Raw genomic sequence first — 17,511 nt, 5'->3', positions numbered from 1 at the left:
AAATTTAGCATATATATTAAACAATGTAATCTCCTTGCATAACTTATAACATTGTTGTGATTTTAATATAGGAATATATTTAATCCACTCGCCTTATACTTGCTTATGAAAATTGATTGATTAATCTAGCATAGGAATAAGTTTTGAAAATTTGATTAATTTAATAAGCTTGTGTTTTAACAAAATACTAAATTGCCATGAATTTATTCGTAACAACAAGAACGTAGTTTTAATAAATCGAGTCAAAGAATAAAATTGATCTAACACATTTATGTCAAATTGATTAAACCCATTTTAGAAATCGTGCATTTGGAATTTTATTTTCTTAGTTAAATTTTAGTTTTTATATCACCTCTTTCAAATCAACATATTTTTCCTCACCAAATTGTTTAATTTTACATTTCATAAATATTCGATGTATGCGTTGCATACTTTTAATTTTACAATAACAAGTGTCATGCTTACATGCTTTCTATACAATCATTTTCACATATTGTTTGTAATTTAAACATATACAAGCTCAATGTCATTCATGGCATATTACATGCATATCAATAAGTGTTTCAAAATTCAGCATGCTATACATGCATACAGTACATACATTTTCATCAAGACTTAGCAATCAGATATTTGACACACCAACATACGGTCAACCAATTACAGCACAAAGTCATACATCACATACAGCTTATACATAATACATTGGTCCCAATAGGGCCTTTAATAATCAACCTATCTATTTAGATACGTACCTCACTCGACACCTCATCTACTAGCACTTAGGCCATTCGGCCATGCCAAAACCAGCAACCAAATTTACCATTTAAACACTATTATAAGGTTTTTAGACCAATTTACCACAGGGAAAGACCCACACCTTAATTTGCAAGTCCACAACACTAATTCGTAAAGTTTGCGCTTCCACACTTAAGCCTTAGATGTGTCTAAATCCAAATTATAGAATTTGACATGTTAAAATACGGTTAAAACTAGTCTTAAAACACCCCTTAAGGGTTTGGGCAAATTAGTGCTCCACTAACGATTTCTCAAATCCAATTCGACAAGCTAACTTACACTAATTTGATGCGAAATGAAGGTGTGAATGAAATCCGACTTCACTACTGATTTGGGACATCAAAATTAGTTCCTCAGTTGGAAATAACACAAAAAATCAGTAAGTAAAATTCAACCTAAAGCCTTGTGCATTCTGCAAAAACAATAACCATTAACAAAATTAAACTACACAAGATCTCGTATAGATCCACACTTACACTACCCGATAACCAGATCTGAAATGTCAGATGAACGTGTTTAGATACCCTATTGATTTGGATTGTTAAGGATTTTTTAAACAAAGAAAAATCAAAGAACACACTATTTTAAGGGGTGGGAAATTAAGAGAAAGTAGTAGCCCAAACTAATGGTGTTCCAAGGGTGGCAACACCACAAACGGTGACAAAAATAGGGGTTGACTTGGGTGGCACAAAGAGAGATCTTTTGGTAGAAAATGGGACGGTTTTTAAGGCTAGAAACAATAATAAAGCGGCTGTAAAAATAGCAGCAAAATCAGAAAGAAAAGGAAAAGCCAAGAGAAGGAAAAAGGAATCTAACCGGTACCACCAGAAGTGGAGGAGAGGGGGCTGCAATGGACAGCAAAGGGAGGCTGATTTAGAGATTAAAAATGACAGTAATGCGGCTAGAAAAATGCCAGCAAAATAATAGACAAAGAGATGACACAACAATCCTGAATTTCATTTTGTTTGGGACGACACAAGGGGAAATAATTAGAATAATGGGAGAGAGAGATGAGATGGATGGCAAGAGCAAAGGAAGAATAGAGAAAAGCTAGAAAAAATGAAAGAAATAACATATATACCTAGGGTTTAGCTAGATTGGGTGGCACAAATCTAGGGGAGTGGGGGTAAAAATAGAAAAATTAATTTATTTTCTTGGGAAGAGATTCAAACTCGGTCTCTAAGCCAATTAAAATATCTCCTTACTCATTCTTAACCATCAGGCCAGTAACTCACTCTTGAAATAATTTTACAAAATTTAAAATAAAAATTTGGGATGTTAGAATGCAGACTTGGGAAATATATTTGAAGATCGTGTTGAACCAATATCAAAAAGTTTTCAAAAATGGCTTGTGTGTTGCGTCATGCCCTCTCTATGGCACGACACAACACTATTTTTTCCCTTGTTTGTATTGAATTTGAAGGTGTGTCCCGCCATAGGTAAGATGTGGCATGACACTGATAAAATTTAACATTCTTACACTTTCAGAGTTTGTATCACGCCATAGGATTGCTGTGTGATGGTATGGCTTCGATTTGGCCCCTTTCGAGACTTCTAAAAGGTCATCGATTTCCTATACATGCACCCTACTAACGTGTAGCTCCTCCTTTATACTCAAAAACTTGTTTACTACTAATTCTAACACAAAAAAATATAATTCCTACATCTAACAAATTAAAAACAATTTAATACACAATATTTACAAATTAAGTTTGATGGTTGAAAATTTATGTTGTTCTACCAGACTCTGGTAATTCCTTGAATTTCACCATCGACTTCATCAATCGCTCTCACCCATAATAGGCATTGCAATCACTCTTTCCATCAGAGTCTCGCCATTTATCCCATTCTCTCATCTTATTAGTACCTATACTTGAACAACTCAGGAAATACCTTCGATCGAGGCCGTTGGGGATTAAATTAAACAAGGCATAGCACTCCTCCCTAGCTAATCCCTCACTTTGGGAATTACAACCACATTTGAACACTTTTATCTCATCATTGATTTCTATAATTAATTCATTCCATTTGAGATCAATAGTCGATTTAGAAGTGGCCAAAAATGACCTACCCAACAGAACGAGAATTTTTAATCTTACTCGAAGTTGAGGAATACAAAGTCAACAGGGATTATAAATCCCTGTACCTTGACCAACACATCCTCAAGTACACTTTTTGGCTGCACCAAGGATCTATAAGCAAACTTTAGTGTTATTGAGGTGGTTTGAACATCCTCGAGTTTGAGTTTTCGATAAATTGATAAGGGCGTTAAATTGATGCTCGCCCTTAAATCACAATGGGTCTTACTAAAATGCATATATCATATCTCTATCAGGATTGTAAAGCAATTTGGATCTTTCAATTTTGAGGGTATCTTTTTCACAATTAGTACGTTACATGAGGCATCAATGTCAATTTGCTCATTTTTTTTTCATTTTCCTATGTCATTTCATAATTTCCTTTAAACACTTAGCATGCTTTGAGATTTTGTCAATAATTTCTAATAGTGGCAAATTGACATTGAGAGATTTAAATAAATTAAGAAAATTTATAAAATCTACCTCGTCCTTCTTTTGTTTGTCCTATAGTCGTGTCGGGAATGGTACATTCATTGTGGTCAGTCTTGCTATTACTAGATCAAACACCAGTTTGACTACTGATTCGACTACCTCTTCGATTAGCTCATGGTGCTCGGCTTACTCCTCTTCCATAGATTCGTCGACCTCTTCAAAAACTTCCTCTTCATGGATAGATGTGATTGGAAACTTTGATGCCTTACCCGATCACAACGTGATCACCTTAATGTGCTCATTTCCATCTCTCCGAGGGTTGTTCTCCGTGTTACAAGAGAGAATTTGACCATTTTGTTTCTAGAGCATCATCATTAACTGGCTCATTTGGTCACCGAGGTTATCCATCCAAGATTCAAGTCGTCCACACATTACTTTGACTTGTCGAGTATCCATATTCATTTTGTGCATCTTCCCCTCTAGTTGATCGAATCTTTGACCACATGCATTATGGTCATTGTTCACAAATTGTTGCAACGATGGGGATTGGTAAGAAGGATTTTGTCAAGTTTATGTTTGATTCGCACCTCCTCGGTTACTTCCCCACCTAAATTTTGAATGAAGCCTCCAACCGAAGTTATAGGTATTTGAATAGGGATCTCGACCCCTATTGCCTATATCGCTCGTCTCCTCTGATCGGTTTTCTGAATGTGGCCCCACCCTCGTCTACTTGGAGGGTGTCTCCAAATGTTAAGCTTTTCAAGGATTCATTGGAATTGATCATCATCGTTCTCTTCTTTCACAAATTTTACCATTGGTGGCTTGGATTGGTACATAATCTCTCCTTAGGCCACATGTACGATTTAATGGTCATATCCTCAATGATTTTGTAGGCTCATTTGTACGTATGGAACATGAGAGATCTGTCGGATGCTCCATCTAAGCTAGATTTGACGTGTTCGTCAACACCATTATAGAAATTTTGTATTTGGAGTCATGCTTGCAGTCTATGGTGTAGGCACTTTCTTACCATCATCTTGAAACGTTCTCATGCCTCATACAGGGATTCACCTTTATATTATTTAAAATTGATTATTTCTCACCTCAATGAATGGTTCGACTAGTCGGAAAAAATTTATAGAGAATTTTTTTTGCTAGATCGTTCCATGATCTAATAGAACCTGATGCTAACGAATCCAACCAGCCAATCGTATTGTCACATAAGGAGAATGGGAATAACTGAATAAACCACTTCAAGTGTTGATTCGGGTCTTCAACCATATTCCTTTTGAACTGCAGTGCATTTTGGATCATCTGAATCATGGTCATCTTTATTTCAAAATTATTGGTGTTAATCATCGGTTGTTCTATGCTTCCTTACACCGCATCTAATGTAGGGAGGGCGTACTCATGCAACGTCCTTTGATCCATTGGGAATCCTTCCCGATTGTTTTCTTGTTGCTCCTATGCATATTCAAATAATGGGTTTTCTTAGGGTAAATTAATTACCACGAATGGATCAGTATTCATCACTAGATGGTTACGCCTAAGTAGTTGCTCCGAATCTAGGTACAGTTTAATTGGAGTACTAAAGCTTTAGGTCATAAATGACTTGAATGAATATAAATATAAATATAAATATAAATAAACAAAAATTAAAAATCGTATCTATAGGTCCTAACGTCTCTACTTATCTTATTAATTGTAAAAAATATTTCCAAAATTTATTGCCGAAACCACCCCGAAAATGGTGCCGACAAATTGACTACCTATAAACGAGTTATTATTTATAGTAAAATATAACACCAAAAATATAAGAGCTTACAGTGGCGGTGTCCGCAAGTGACGGGTCAAATTGTAATATAGTTTAGTACAATGAAATACATGAAAGTAGTCCGAGGATCATACCCAATGGAGGATGGAATAAATTATGAAAAAAATTTACAATAATAAGTCTAAATAGTACTAATTGATTCCTATATTATGATAAATCATAAAATATTTAATTGAGATAAAAATAAATAATGAAAATAAATAAGAAAATAAAAAGACGATTTAAATTAATAAACCAACCAGGAAGATTAACTCGCTTCAAAGTTTGTAATTACCTTTAGATTAGGGTTTTAGGGTGGATTAGCTGCCAAACCAATTATTATCTGTCGGCCTTCAATTAACTAATTGATTGCTTCATACTCACTTATCTACCGACCTCACTTTTTAAAGAAAGATAAATTACGATTTACTCAGTTTGACTTATCTACTGACCTCGTCTAAACTATGATAACTTCCTAGGGTTGTCAGGCCTAGTGGTTTAAGCACATGTAATTGAAAACCCTAAATCCTCCATTAATCACATCCACATCCACTCGTTAATTTCCCCTTAGGGATTTAGCCACTCATGTTATTCTAAGTCTCAATATCAATTGAATAAATCATATGAAGAACATGATTGTTTGGGAGAGAAGATATTTGAATAATTGTGGATGTAATATTGAATGGGGAACAGAGTAACAAATCGCTCAATTGGAATAAAGAAATATATCGAATACAATAACAAGTAAACTAAAATACTTCAATTACATAAATAAACTTTTGATTCAAAATTGGTTCCAAGGGGAAAACAAAAGAGTTATGAAAAGCCAAAAGAAAATAATCTAATCCTACTCCTAAACCACTAGGGTTTTTGAAAGCGTCTAATATGACTTAGTTACAACAAACCCCTAATGTCTTATTTATAAAAGTGTTGGCAACCCAAATTAGGTATTCGGCATTGACAACCTCTGGACGTACTAATGTTTGAAGTATGAATACTGCAACAAAAGATAAAGAATTGAGGCGGTGTCTGCAAGTATACAGGTCAGGTTGTAATATAATTTTTACAACGAAGTAAGTAAGTACTCCAAGGATCATACCCAAGGGAGGCGAGTACTAAATTAATGTTAACCTAAACGCAATTAAAATTAATTAGTAGTTTAAATAAATTATAGTACAATGAAACATGAAGAAGAATTTTTAGATTTTTATAAATAAAGAAATAAAATATGCATAAATAAAGTAGACTTCTAAAAACTTAATTTATAAACTTAATCAAATCTGGACATGGGTGATTAGCTCGCTTTGGTGATTATAACTAATTCCAATTTTAGTTTCTATTCAATCAACTAGTCATTACCCTAGTAGGATCTCTCGATCTTCCACTAAACTAACGAGTCGACAAGAACTATTTATCTCTCGATCTCACAGTCCAAACCAGTATAGGGCTAAGGTGTTCATGAATAGGTCATACCAATTTTGGGTTAATTCTCACCTAAATGACTTTCTAGGGTCATCAAGCCTATGGTTTAAGATCTTCTATTCCCAAACAGTTGATCTGCTAAGAAAATCCTAAATAATAATTAGTTAATCACACATTCACTTGCTAATCCCCTATAAGAGGATTAGCTCCTCATAGAATCTATAAACATCATAATCTTCATAATAAAGATAGGCATAAAGATTAGAGTTTAGAGAATCCTATTTGTATTGGATTGATGAAGTGAAATAATCCTCAAATGTTTGATTGCATTTACAAAGCAAGTTCTCCAAAGAATGTGAACTGAACAAAACTAAAAAGAAATCTAAACCCTAGAAGAAAGAAAAAAGAACTGAAAACTAAATTACAGGAAAAATTGAGAATATCAAAAGTTGTCCCCCAACAAGTGTTTTAGAAGTCTATTTATAGAGTTAGGGTTGTCATCGTCCTCAAACCTAGGTCAGCTGACGCTCTCGTGTTTAAATTTTGATTTTTCGGACCAAAATGCCCATGGTTCGTAAGTGCTCCTCGTACAAGACCGATGTCACGAAACCCTAGTGTCTATATCACGATATCAAAGGCAGTATGCTCAAATTCAGGATGGCTTTATGGGTGTGTCGCGACATCCCTTGTCTTTTTCGCGACATCGAATGCAGTGTCAGACTTCTTGCATTATGCTCTCTATGTTGCCACATCAAACTCTCTGTGTTGCAACACAACGACCAGTATTGAGTTTTATTCCCTTTGATGGTCTTCTGCACACTCACTAAGTACATTAGCTCACCTTTAGGCCTCATTCGGCCCCTAAGGTCCATAAAAGACTCAAATTACACTTTTTTATTGAATTCAAACTAAACTATGAAAACAAAACTGGAATATAATGAAAATTCTTGTATTGAAACTCCTAAAATGCAAAAACTAGTTTAATCTACTACACCGAATTACAGCAGATCAAACTCCCCCACACTTAATTCATTGCTTGTCCTCAAGTAAAGCAAAATAGAAACGAAAAGCAAACGACGACCCTTGAGCAAGTATAGTATAGAGATTGGATTCGCAGTACATAACTAGACGTTTTATGTTCACACATAATCTTTGCATGCTATATGACTGACTTACCATTTTGATATCAAACATCTAAGTGTAGTATATTAAAAAATACACAAACATTGAAGTTTTCAAATATGGGAATCCATCAATAAATTGTATAGGTAATTTGATTATCCTAGTAGAATAAAAACAGTCATTATCGAGATTGCTTAATCAATGTCAATTCATAAACAACTTTACCTAGATCACATAGGGCTTTTCAGCTTGTAACATTCTTAAGCTTTGGACAGGTATGGAATTCAAGAAAAGTAAGAATCAAAATGGTTTCAAGCACAAAAATAATTTGGCACATCATATTGTTCCCTATTCTCCCCCCTAGTGACCCTTACCCGTTCGCCTCCTTATTTCTCCTTCTCTCACCTTCCTTATTTCTCCACATAGGAAGTCACAGCATAATATGGTAACTATAGCTAGATCACGGGTTTTTATGCACTAATGAACGAGTTTTTCTACTTTGGAGACTTTGTCACTTCTTTTCTTTTTCACTTCATCTCACTCATAATGCCTTTGACTTTTCAAGTACTTTTCTTACTCGTTTTTATTTTCTTTTTGATTTTTTTGGTACACCTATAATCACTATATCAAACTAATTCTTCCTATTTCACTCTATTTCTACAAAATTTTTCGTACTATAACTACTTAACCCTCAATATGTATGCCTAGATGTTTATAGTCGTGCAGTTCAAGACCAAAGAAAAAGGGTAAGTACAAATTGATATAGATCAGATTTTGTATGAAGGTTCATCAAAAAGTGTTTTCTTGCCTAAAATAGGTATTAAGGATAAATAAACAGGGTTAGGTTTTTGGCTCTAGGTGTTTACCAAACATGCCTTAACTCATCCTTAGTTATCTCAATATTCACAGATTTAATCAATCAAATAATCACGAATTTAACCATTTATCATACATCCTAGCATGCTCGTTTCCCTATATTCTCTATATCATCTAGCATGTTCAATTACTTAATGTCTAGTTATAGTGTAATATATAGATCTTAGTAGTCTAATAATCAAAATTTTAAAATCATTCATTATCATGCCAAATTTACAGTAAACATAATCAGCCTATATACATGCTCTTAACCAGTCACTTGTATTTCTACAAGATCAAGCACACATTTGACAATAAAAATTAAAATAAAAGCACGCTCAAACTTTAGATAGCATATTGTCCCTAATGTGCACCACTATAGATAAGGAAAGAAGTTGCCCGATTGATCGTGACATTGTTGTATTCTGATGGTGGGTGCTTCTTTCCTTTATTCGTTACAAGCTCATAAATGACGTGCTTCTTTAATGTGAGGTTCCTTCATAGAAAACTTGAAACAACAAGGAAAACGAATATATACAAAAATCTATTGTTAACCTACACCTAAAATAAAAATTGTCCAAAATTAATTACAATTCAAAAATAAAAATGAAAAGTTTTGTCAATCATCCTTCTTCTCGAAATCAATCTCATTCCCTTCCTCTTCAACTTCGTCATCTTCGTTATCCTCCCTTTCCTCGCTTCCTTGCTCTTTTACTTTATGATGGAATGCATTGGACCAAACATGTCTGGCAGATAATATTGTACTCTCATATTGTTTTGCCGCGTAAATTCTTGAAGAACTCGTTCATTAGATCTCATTTTTGCTTTTCATTTGAGCGAGGTCAGGATGTCCATCTTTTCTTTCTAGCATTTGTTCCAATCCCCCTTTTTTGTTGTTGAAGCGACGTATATTACATGTATAATGTATCCCCTATGATACTTTTGGATAACTTTATGAACTGTTCAGTAGTTTTCATTGGAACATCGACTCTTTTGCACAAGGTTGTCACTAAGTAGTGGAAGAAGACCCCAACTTTCTGGCCACTGACGCTTCATATCATATAGTAATAGAGCTGTGTCCCGATGCATACCTATTTTTCTATAAAATAGCATATAACAAAATCACTCGAGAAGTATTAACATTAAAGCCATTTAAAGTAGTAGCAACTCGAATACATAATAATTGTGTCCACACTTTTGCGATCAAAAACATAATTGCTTGATTAAAGGACATGGGAATATCAGTACCAAGGCAATATTTCCACTCACCTCTACCTTCCGTTAAATAATTTTTAGCGTTATCCATATTAATGTCTCTAAAATAGTTTAAATCACTTTCCTCCACAAAATTATTTTCGCAATATGGAGCATTCTAAAATTCACAAATAACTCAAAGGGTAACTTGTAACTTTTTCCCTCGTATTGATATCGTTTCCAATGTGGCACCCACTGGTCTACTCGACTCTTAGTCCCTAAATGATGCATAAAATTCTTGTAGCACGAGACCACAACAAAGTTTTCAGGGTTTACATAGAAATGTTCCCAACTATGATATTGAACCAGCGACCATATGTACTTACAAAGAATCATCGACAACTCAAATCCTTGTTCTTAGATAAACGCTTTTCCTTGAAGTTTGAAAAAGAATTTTTTGACGTTTTGATTTGGAAAATTCGGTTGGTTTGTGGCCGTCAATGGTTCGAGTTCATTTGTTCTGCTAGCTTTTTTTTCGGAGCCATTTTCAACAAATTTTCTAACTAGAGAGACTAACTTAATGTCAAATAATAGATTTCTGATGCAACAATAAAATTTTTAATTGGAACCTCTAACCTTGACTTGAAAGTTCGTCTATCCTTTTGAGGATTGTTCCAATTTCCTTTGTGGATGTAGATCGTTTTATCCTACACTTGGTACATACAATGAGAGAAAGAAGATTATAGAAAAAATAATAATGAAAATAGAGTAGAAAATAGATTTTAAAGTTTAGGCAATTGGGTTACACGATGGGTCGAGTTGAGTCAATCCTGTAAAAAATTACAGTGATGTCGCGACACAGGAGCTCCATGTCTTGACACTGGAGTTCGATGTCGTGATGCACCTTAAAATTTTGAATTCTGGGGTATATTGACTTCAATGTCGTACCATAAAGGTGTTGTGTCACGACATCAAGCTAAATTGCTCGATTCCTTGAATCCGTGAGTGTTTTGCGACGCGGAGTTTCCATGTCGAAACACTGACTCAGTTTTGGCACCTCTTGAATTTCAAAATGTTTAGGCTCATAAAACCTATTTCTAAATAATTTAAAAAGCATTAAATCCTACTATAAATAAGTCCTAATGTACTTCCCCCCATTCTTTAGAGTAGACATTGTCCTTACTTGTAAAATAATTAAGGTGCGACTAAGAAAACTTCCCTAAGAAGGTTGAATCCTTGTTGATGTATTGACATCGGGATTTGTTTGCTCCAAGCGGACAGGAAGTACCTACAAGAAAATACTATGACAAGAAATATGAAATTTGTAATATAAGATAAAAGAAAAGAAATTAATAAATAAACACTAAAGTAATAGCAGAAATAAAACAAAATTTAAAATAAGAAAACGAAGTTCTTTAAAAATTGGGACGATCCATGTCGCAACCATAGAACTTTCAGCTGGTTCTCGACACTTTGATTCGTCATTTGTTCCATTGTCGATGTATATAAACCAGCCTCTCCATTCGATTCCAATGATCTTGTCTTATTTTCAGCTGACGTTACATTCATATTACAAGTCATTGGTACCAAATCTGAGCCAACCCCAAATTATTTTTCGGGGTATTATTGCCTCAAGCTTCCTCCATTCCATACCACATCAAGTTTTGGTTGCTCGAGCCTTGCTACCATTGTCGAGTGAGAATGAATCAAACCCCCGACTTCTTTGGTTGGCACCTTCTTTGCTATGGCCAGAAAGTGTATTGGCTCTTCCACACTTTCATTCACTATTGGTGTAAGCTCCACGTTAGTGGTTAGTTCATATGTCACTTCTACCTTTACATTTAGATATGTTGCTATGTTAGTTGGATCAGAGACCACTTCAACTATGTTCAACTCATCCTCATGGTCTTCAATTACAAGCTCAAGTTGAATCTCACCATGAATCTCATCATGATTATCAATAACACAAGGGTTCTCATGATTCGAGTTGTGAATGCTAGACATGTCCTATTTCCTTGGAGGTAGTGCTTCAGATATTTCTCACATCATTTTCATCATTTGTGTCATCATGTCTGACATGTTTTATAATACCTCAGAATTGGCCCTCTTGTTGGTTTCACGTGAATACATTTTATACAAATCATAGGGAAGCTTGTCTGAATATTCGAGCATGTCATGATCTTCTTCAAGTGCCTAATATGAATTACTAGTGAACTCTTGTGGATGTTTGACTATATCAGCACCTTAGTCATCACTCTACTGGTGCGTTGAGGCTTCATTTTCACGTTGCCTCAGCTTTATCATGAATAATTTTTTATTTCCCATAATCTCACATTCTTCATATACTCCCTCCTCATATATTTCATCACAAAAGATCATCTCATCATTAAACCACATCTAATCAGTTTCATTTATGTTTAAATGATTTTTTCGGGTACTCTCTATAGATCAGTGATTGACTAAATAAGTGTTCCTCTCCTCTGAGGTATATATTGCGATTAGCAAAGACAAAGAGTTAGTAAACTAAATTAATAAAAATAAGAATACAAATCGTATCTATAATTAAAAAATTTTCTAATTATTCTATTAAATGCAAAAATTAAAATCAATTTAGTAACATTGCCTCCCCAACAACGGTGCCAAAAACTTCACCACCTTCGGATGTACTAACGTCCAAAGTACGAATACTACAACAAAAGATAAAGAATTGAGGCGGTGTCCGTAAGTATACGGGTCAGGTTGCAATATAGCTTACAACAAAGTAGGTAAGTACTTTAAGAATCCTACCCAAGGGAAGCGCGTACTAAATTAATGTTAACCTAAACGCAAATAAAATTATTTAGTAGTTTAAATAAAGTATAGTACGATGAAACATAAAGAAGAATTTTTGGATTTTTATAAATGAAGAAATAAAATATTCATAAATAAAGTAGACTTTGAAAAACTTAATTTATAAACTTAACTAAATCTAAACATGGGTGATTAGCTCGCTTTGGTGATTATAACTAATTCCTATTTCAAGTTTCTATTCAATCAACTAGTCGTTACCCTAGCAGGATCCATCGATCTTCCACTAAACTAACGAGTCAGCAAGAACAACTTATCTCTCAATCTCACAGTCTAAACCGATTTAGGGATAAGGTGTTCTTGGATATGTCATATCAATTTGGGGTTAATTCACACCTAAATGACTTCCTAGGGTCATCAAGCCTAGGATTTAAGTTCTTCCTTTCCCAAAAAACTAATCTACTAAGAAAATCTAACATAACTATTAGTTAATCACACCTCCACTTGCTAATCCCCATAAGAGGATTAGTTCCTCATAGAATCTATAAACATCATAAACTTGACAATAAAGATAGGCAAGAAGAATAAATCAAGATTAGAGTTTAGAGAATCATGTTTGTGTTTGATTGATAAAGTGCAATAACCTTTTAACGTTTGATTGCATTTATAAAACAAGTTCTCCGAAGAATGCAAATCGAACAGAACTACAAAGAAATCTAAACCCTAGAGTGTTGTAAGAAATCTAAACCGAACAAAACTAAAAACTAAATTACGGAAAAAATTAAGAATATCTACAGTTCTCCCCCAATGAATGTTTAAGAGCTTATTTACAGAGTTAGGGTTGTCATCATCCTCAAGCCAACGTCAGCTGCTGCTCTTGTGTTTGACTTTTGATTATGCGAACCAAAACACCCCTGGCTCGTAAGTGCTTCCCATACAGGACTGATGTCACGACACCCTAGTGATTTTGTCGCGACATCGAAGGTAATATGCTCAAATTCAGGGTGGCTTCAAGGGTGTGTCACGACACCAAAGGTAGTCTCGAAATTCTTACATTCTGCTCCTTATGTTGCGATATCAAACTCCCCATGTTGCAACACAGTGACCATTATTGAGTTTTATGACCTTGTATAATCTCCTGCTCACTCACTAAGTACATTAGCTCACCTTTAAGACTTATTCGGTCCCTGAGGTCAATAAAAGACTCAAATTACATTTTTATTGAATTCAAACTAAACTGCGCAAACATAATTAGAACATTATGAAAATTCTTGTATTCAAGCTCTCAATGTGTGAAAACAAGTTTAATCTGCTACACCGAATTATAGTAGATCATGCACATCCTAGGTCTTTGTATAAAGTTGATTACGCGAACGGAAATAACCTCGGCATATTTGGGCAACACGTCGACTTGTGTTTTGTCACACCATGTCTAGGGCGAGACACAACACACAATTTTTGTCTTTTGTCATTTGTTTTGTGCTTTAATATCTCAGGAAGCTTGTGCATCACTCGTCCCTTACTTCCATGTCAATTGGGCATTTATATCTTCATCCTACACACTCAATTAAACATATTAGCACAACCTAATGCCCGTGTTGGCCTATTAGGTCACAAAACTTATAGAATGTGTTAAAAAACACTTATTTTATTAATATTTAAACCTAAAGCCTAAATACTGAAAAAGAAATATAAAATCCTAAATTGCCTAAAAAATAAACTCCTTAAGTACGGAATTGACCTGAATTAACTACTACATTTGACGGCAGGTTAAGGTGTTACAATAGACATAAATGTGACTAATTGTACTGGTAGTAAATCAAACAAGACCCAAGTAGAATAGATCCTGAATCTTCTTATATATTTATTCACTTGTGATGTTCATAGTATGGCATGCCTTAATCGTAAGTGGATGATGGACTATGTATGTGTGACTTGTATACTTTGATATAGATAAGGACCCGAAAGTTGGTGCATGCTTACTTTACTTGACAGCAAGTAGGTCAGATATCTGTCAAAGCGTAGGTTTCAGTGCTCATTACCAAGGTAATCCGAAAGAGTCACATCTCAAAGCGACAAAACAGATTATTAAATACATAAAGGTACAATCGACTATGGGTTATGGTACCAAAGATATAAGTATGGTATAGCTATGTATTGTGATGAGGATTAGGCTGGAAGTATAAACAATCGCAAAAGTACTTTCGGGTGTTTCTTTTTGTCTAATAATTTGGTGTCGCGGCATAGTAAAAAATAGAATTATATTTCTCTTTCAACAGCCAAAGCTAAATATATCGTGGCAAGAAGTTGTTGCACTCAACTTATTTGAATGAAGCAGATGCTCAAAGATTATAATGTCCCAACTCATTTCTAACGATTTATTGTGATAATATGAACACAATCAATATATCCAAAAATCACGTATTGCATTCTCGCACAAAACATATTGACATTGGTCATCATTTTATCCAAGAGTTAGTCGAAAACAAGATAGCTGGGTTGAAGTATATTTCGATAGAAAAACAACTTGCAGACATTTTACTAAAGAGTCTCGACGTAACTCGATTTGAAAGCTTTAGAGGCTCTCTTGGGCTATGCCGTATATAATTTTTATTTTTATTATTTTTATTTTCCTTCCTTCCAAATTTGTCGCACATGATGATATATTTTGGGAAGGAATTTTGTTTACATTTAAAATTTTTCTTATTTTTCTAAGATTTGCATTAAAAGAGGTATTTTGCTACTTAACTAGCATTTTTTAAAAGTTGGGTGCCTCACTCTCACTCAGCTATTGGTATCCCATCATTACTATCATCTTTCTTTTTCTTTATTTTGTTTTCATGGAAAGAGTAATGAGGACTACTCAAAAGAAATTAGGTGGGACATCAGATTCCCCGATCGAGATTGCCGATGAGCCATAACAAGAAGATTAAACCTCATTGCCTCCTTCCTCAACTGATGTTCTCAGGAAAATTGATGAAATTCTTTATTACATCCACTAGACTTTTGGTGTTCCAAAAGAAGCAAATGTGTAACAATCTAATTTTTAGTGGTGTCAAAAATGGTGATTTTGAAACCTCATTTTTTGATTAGCGATTCAATAAATAATATTATTTAACATTTACGAGTTCATTTCAATGTTATATGGAATTTCAATTTGGAAATTTTATTGAACGGTTAGTAGTTAAGGTGCAGGTATTTTGACATTAAAGTCAATAGTTCCAGAATAAGGTATTGAGGCTTTGTTTCAGTAAACCAAACCCATAAATATTTTTATTAAATATTTACGGAGTTATTGTATAAGTGAACTAAATTTTGGTTTAGTAATTTTGTTGAATTAGTGGTTAATTAAGGTACAATGACTAAATCATAAAAATTGCAAAAATTAATCGCTAATGAATATTTTTTAGCTAAAAGGCTTAAATAGAATTGGTTTAGGGATTTATGTGGCAAATAGGCCATATTTCATTGCATTGGGCGGTAAGTGCTAGTTTCTAATTAATTATATGTTAATAATATTGCAGTAATTAAATAAATATATATGTTAAAACATTAGTAAAATAAAGAAAAAGGCATTACCTTCTTTATTTTCTTCTCTTCCACCCGAATCCATCATTGCCAAAGCTTGAAGAATTCAACCAAGCTTCTCTCCGTTGCATGGTATGTAAACCAAGCTCTCGTTTTTCGTAAATTTTATGTTTTTTATATCATAGTAGCTTAATCTAGATAACTCGGGTACTAAATTGCAAAACTGTTAAAGTTTTAGAATGTTGCAATTGATGGTTTTTGTAAGCTTAGAAATGATCTAGGACTAATTTGTAAAATGGTTTGTCAGTTTTGAGTTTAAGGACTAAAATGTAATAATGCCAAAATTGACATGAAAATTTTAAAAGTTTTTATTCTATAGGGTTATAGAAGGATATAATTGAAATCGAATAGTAAAACAATGCGTAAATGTGAAAGATATGAAAGTTTTGGTTTAGGGACTAAATTGAATAAAATATGAAACTTTTGACAAATTGTGTAAAATGAAATTAAAAGGTCATATACTTTTCATTGAGTGTTTATAAGGTATTTGGAATTGATAATTTGAAACTAATCATCATATAAATCAAGATTTAGATCAATCGAAAAATAATCGGAAAAAAGAAAATTGATGAATAATCCCTACAATTCAACTTGCTAGTTAAATATATTAAGTAAGTTCATATTGTATGTGTATGTTTTAATGGATAATTATTTGTGTTATAAATGTTTGTATGTATAATATAGCTTGAATTACATGCTAAATGATACAAAAGGTGAATTTTGAACCAAATTGTAAAGTTATGCGTATGTGATAATTATAAATCATGTGGAATTCTGAATGGATATGATCTGTTATGACATATGCTTTGATTTATGAAAATGCTACGGCAATGTAAATGTTTTGAAATCTATAGAAATGTTCGTTCGAACTTAGTAAATGATTAGGATACGATTGGCATGCCAATAGGGTTAGTTGCACGCTTGTACGGGTTTGCACTTCGGTGCCTCTATCTGCAGTTTGGTGCCTCTGTTTGCATTACGGTGACTATGTATAGAATTATGATGCTCTCTGGTGTGATGTAGATACCCAAGTATCCGAACCTTTTTTCTAACGTTCATCGGGATATTCTAATTAAGTAAAATAAATGAATTATTCGATTGTATGCGTTAGACTTGAACAAATGGGAAAAATTGAATGAAATGAAAATTTTAAATATTTTTCTATATAGTATTATGATGGACTCACCTGCCTCTTGTGAAATGTAATGTCAATTTTTAAAAATACCATGTACATTGATTGTATTTACGTATCTTTTTTATTCCAAGGTAAGTTACAGTACATTTTAAACTATGAACTTACTAAGCTTACTTAAAGCTTACTCTTTTTCATTTTCTATTTTATATAGTTGGAAGTTTACAAAACACATCTATCGGATCATCCCAAAACTCATACTATCTAGCTTTAGTCTCAATAGATTTTCAAAT

At 33.7% G+C, this 17,511-nt stretch overlaps 1 non-coding gene across 1 annotated transcript; it reads left to right on the top strand.

The window, feature by feature from the left end:
• The first annotated feature begins 4,309 nt into the window (after positions 1 to 4,309).
• Positions 4,310 to 4,418, top strand: LOC128040823 (small nucleolar RNA R71). Its single transcript, XR_008195629.1, has one exon. It is a non-coding gene; the product is annotated as a small nucleolar RNA R71 (small nucleolar RNA).
• Positions 4,419 to 17,511: the final 13,093 nt, after the last annotated feature.

This window comes from Gossypium raimondii, chromosome 4, assembly GCF_025698545.1.
Source record: "Gossypium raimondii isolate GPD5lz chromosome 4, ASM2569854v1, whole genome shotgun sequence".
In the NCBI taxonomy this organism is placed as follows: domain Eukaryota; kingdom Viridiplantae; phylum Streptophyta; class Magnoliopsida; order Malvales; family Malvaceae; genus Gossypium; species Gossypium raimondii.
This window is presented reverse-complemented; position numbering and strand designations above follow the sequence as displayed.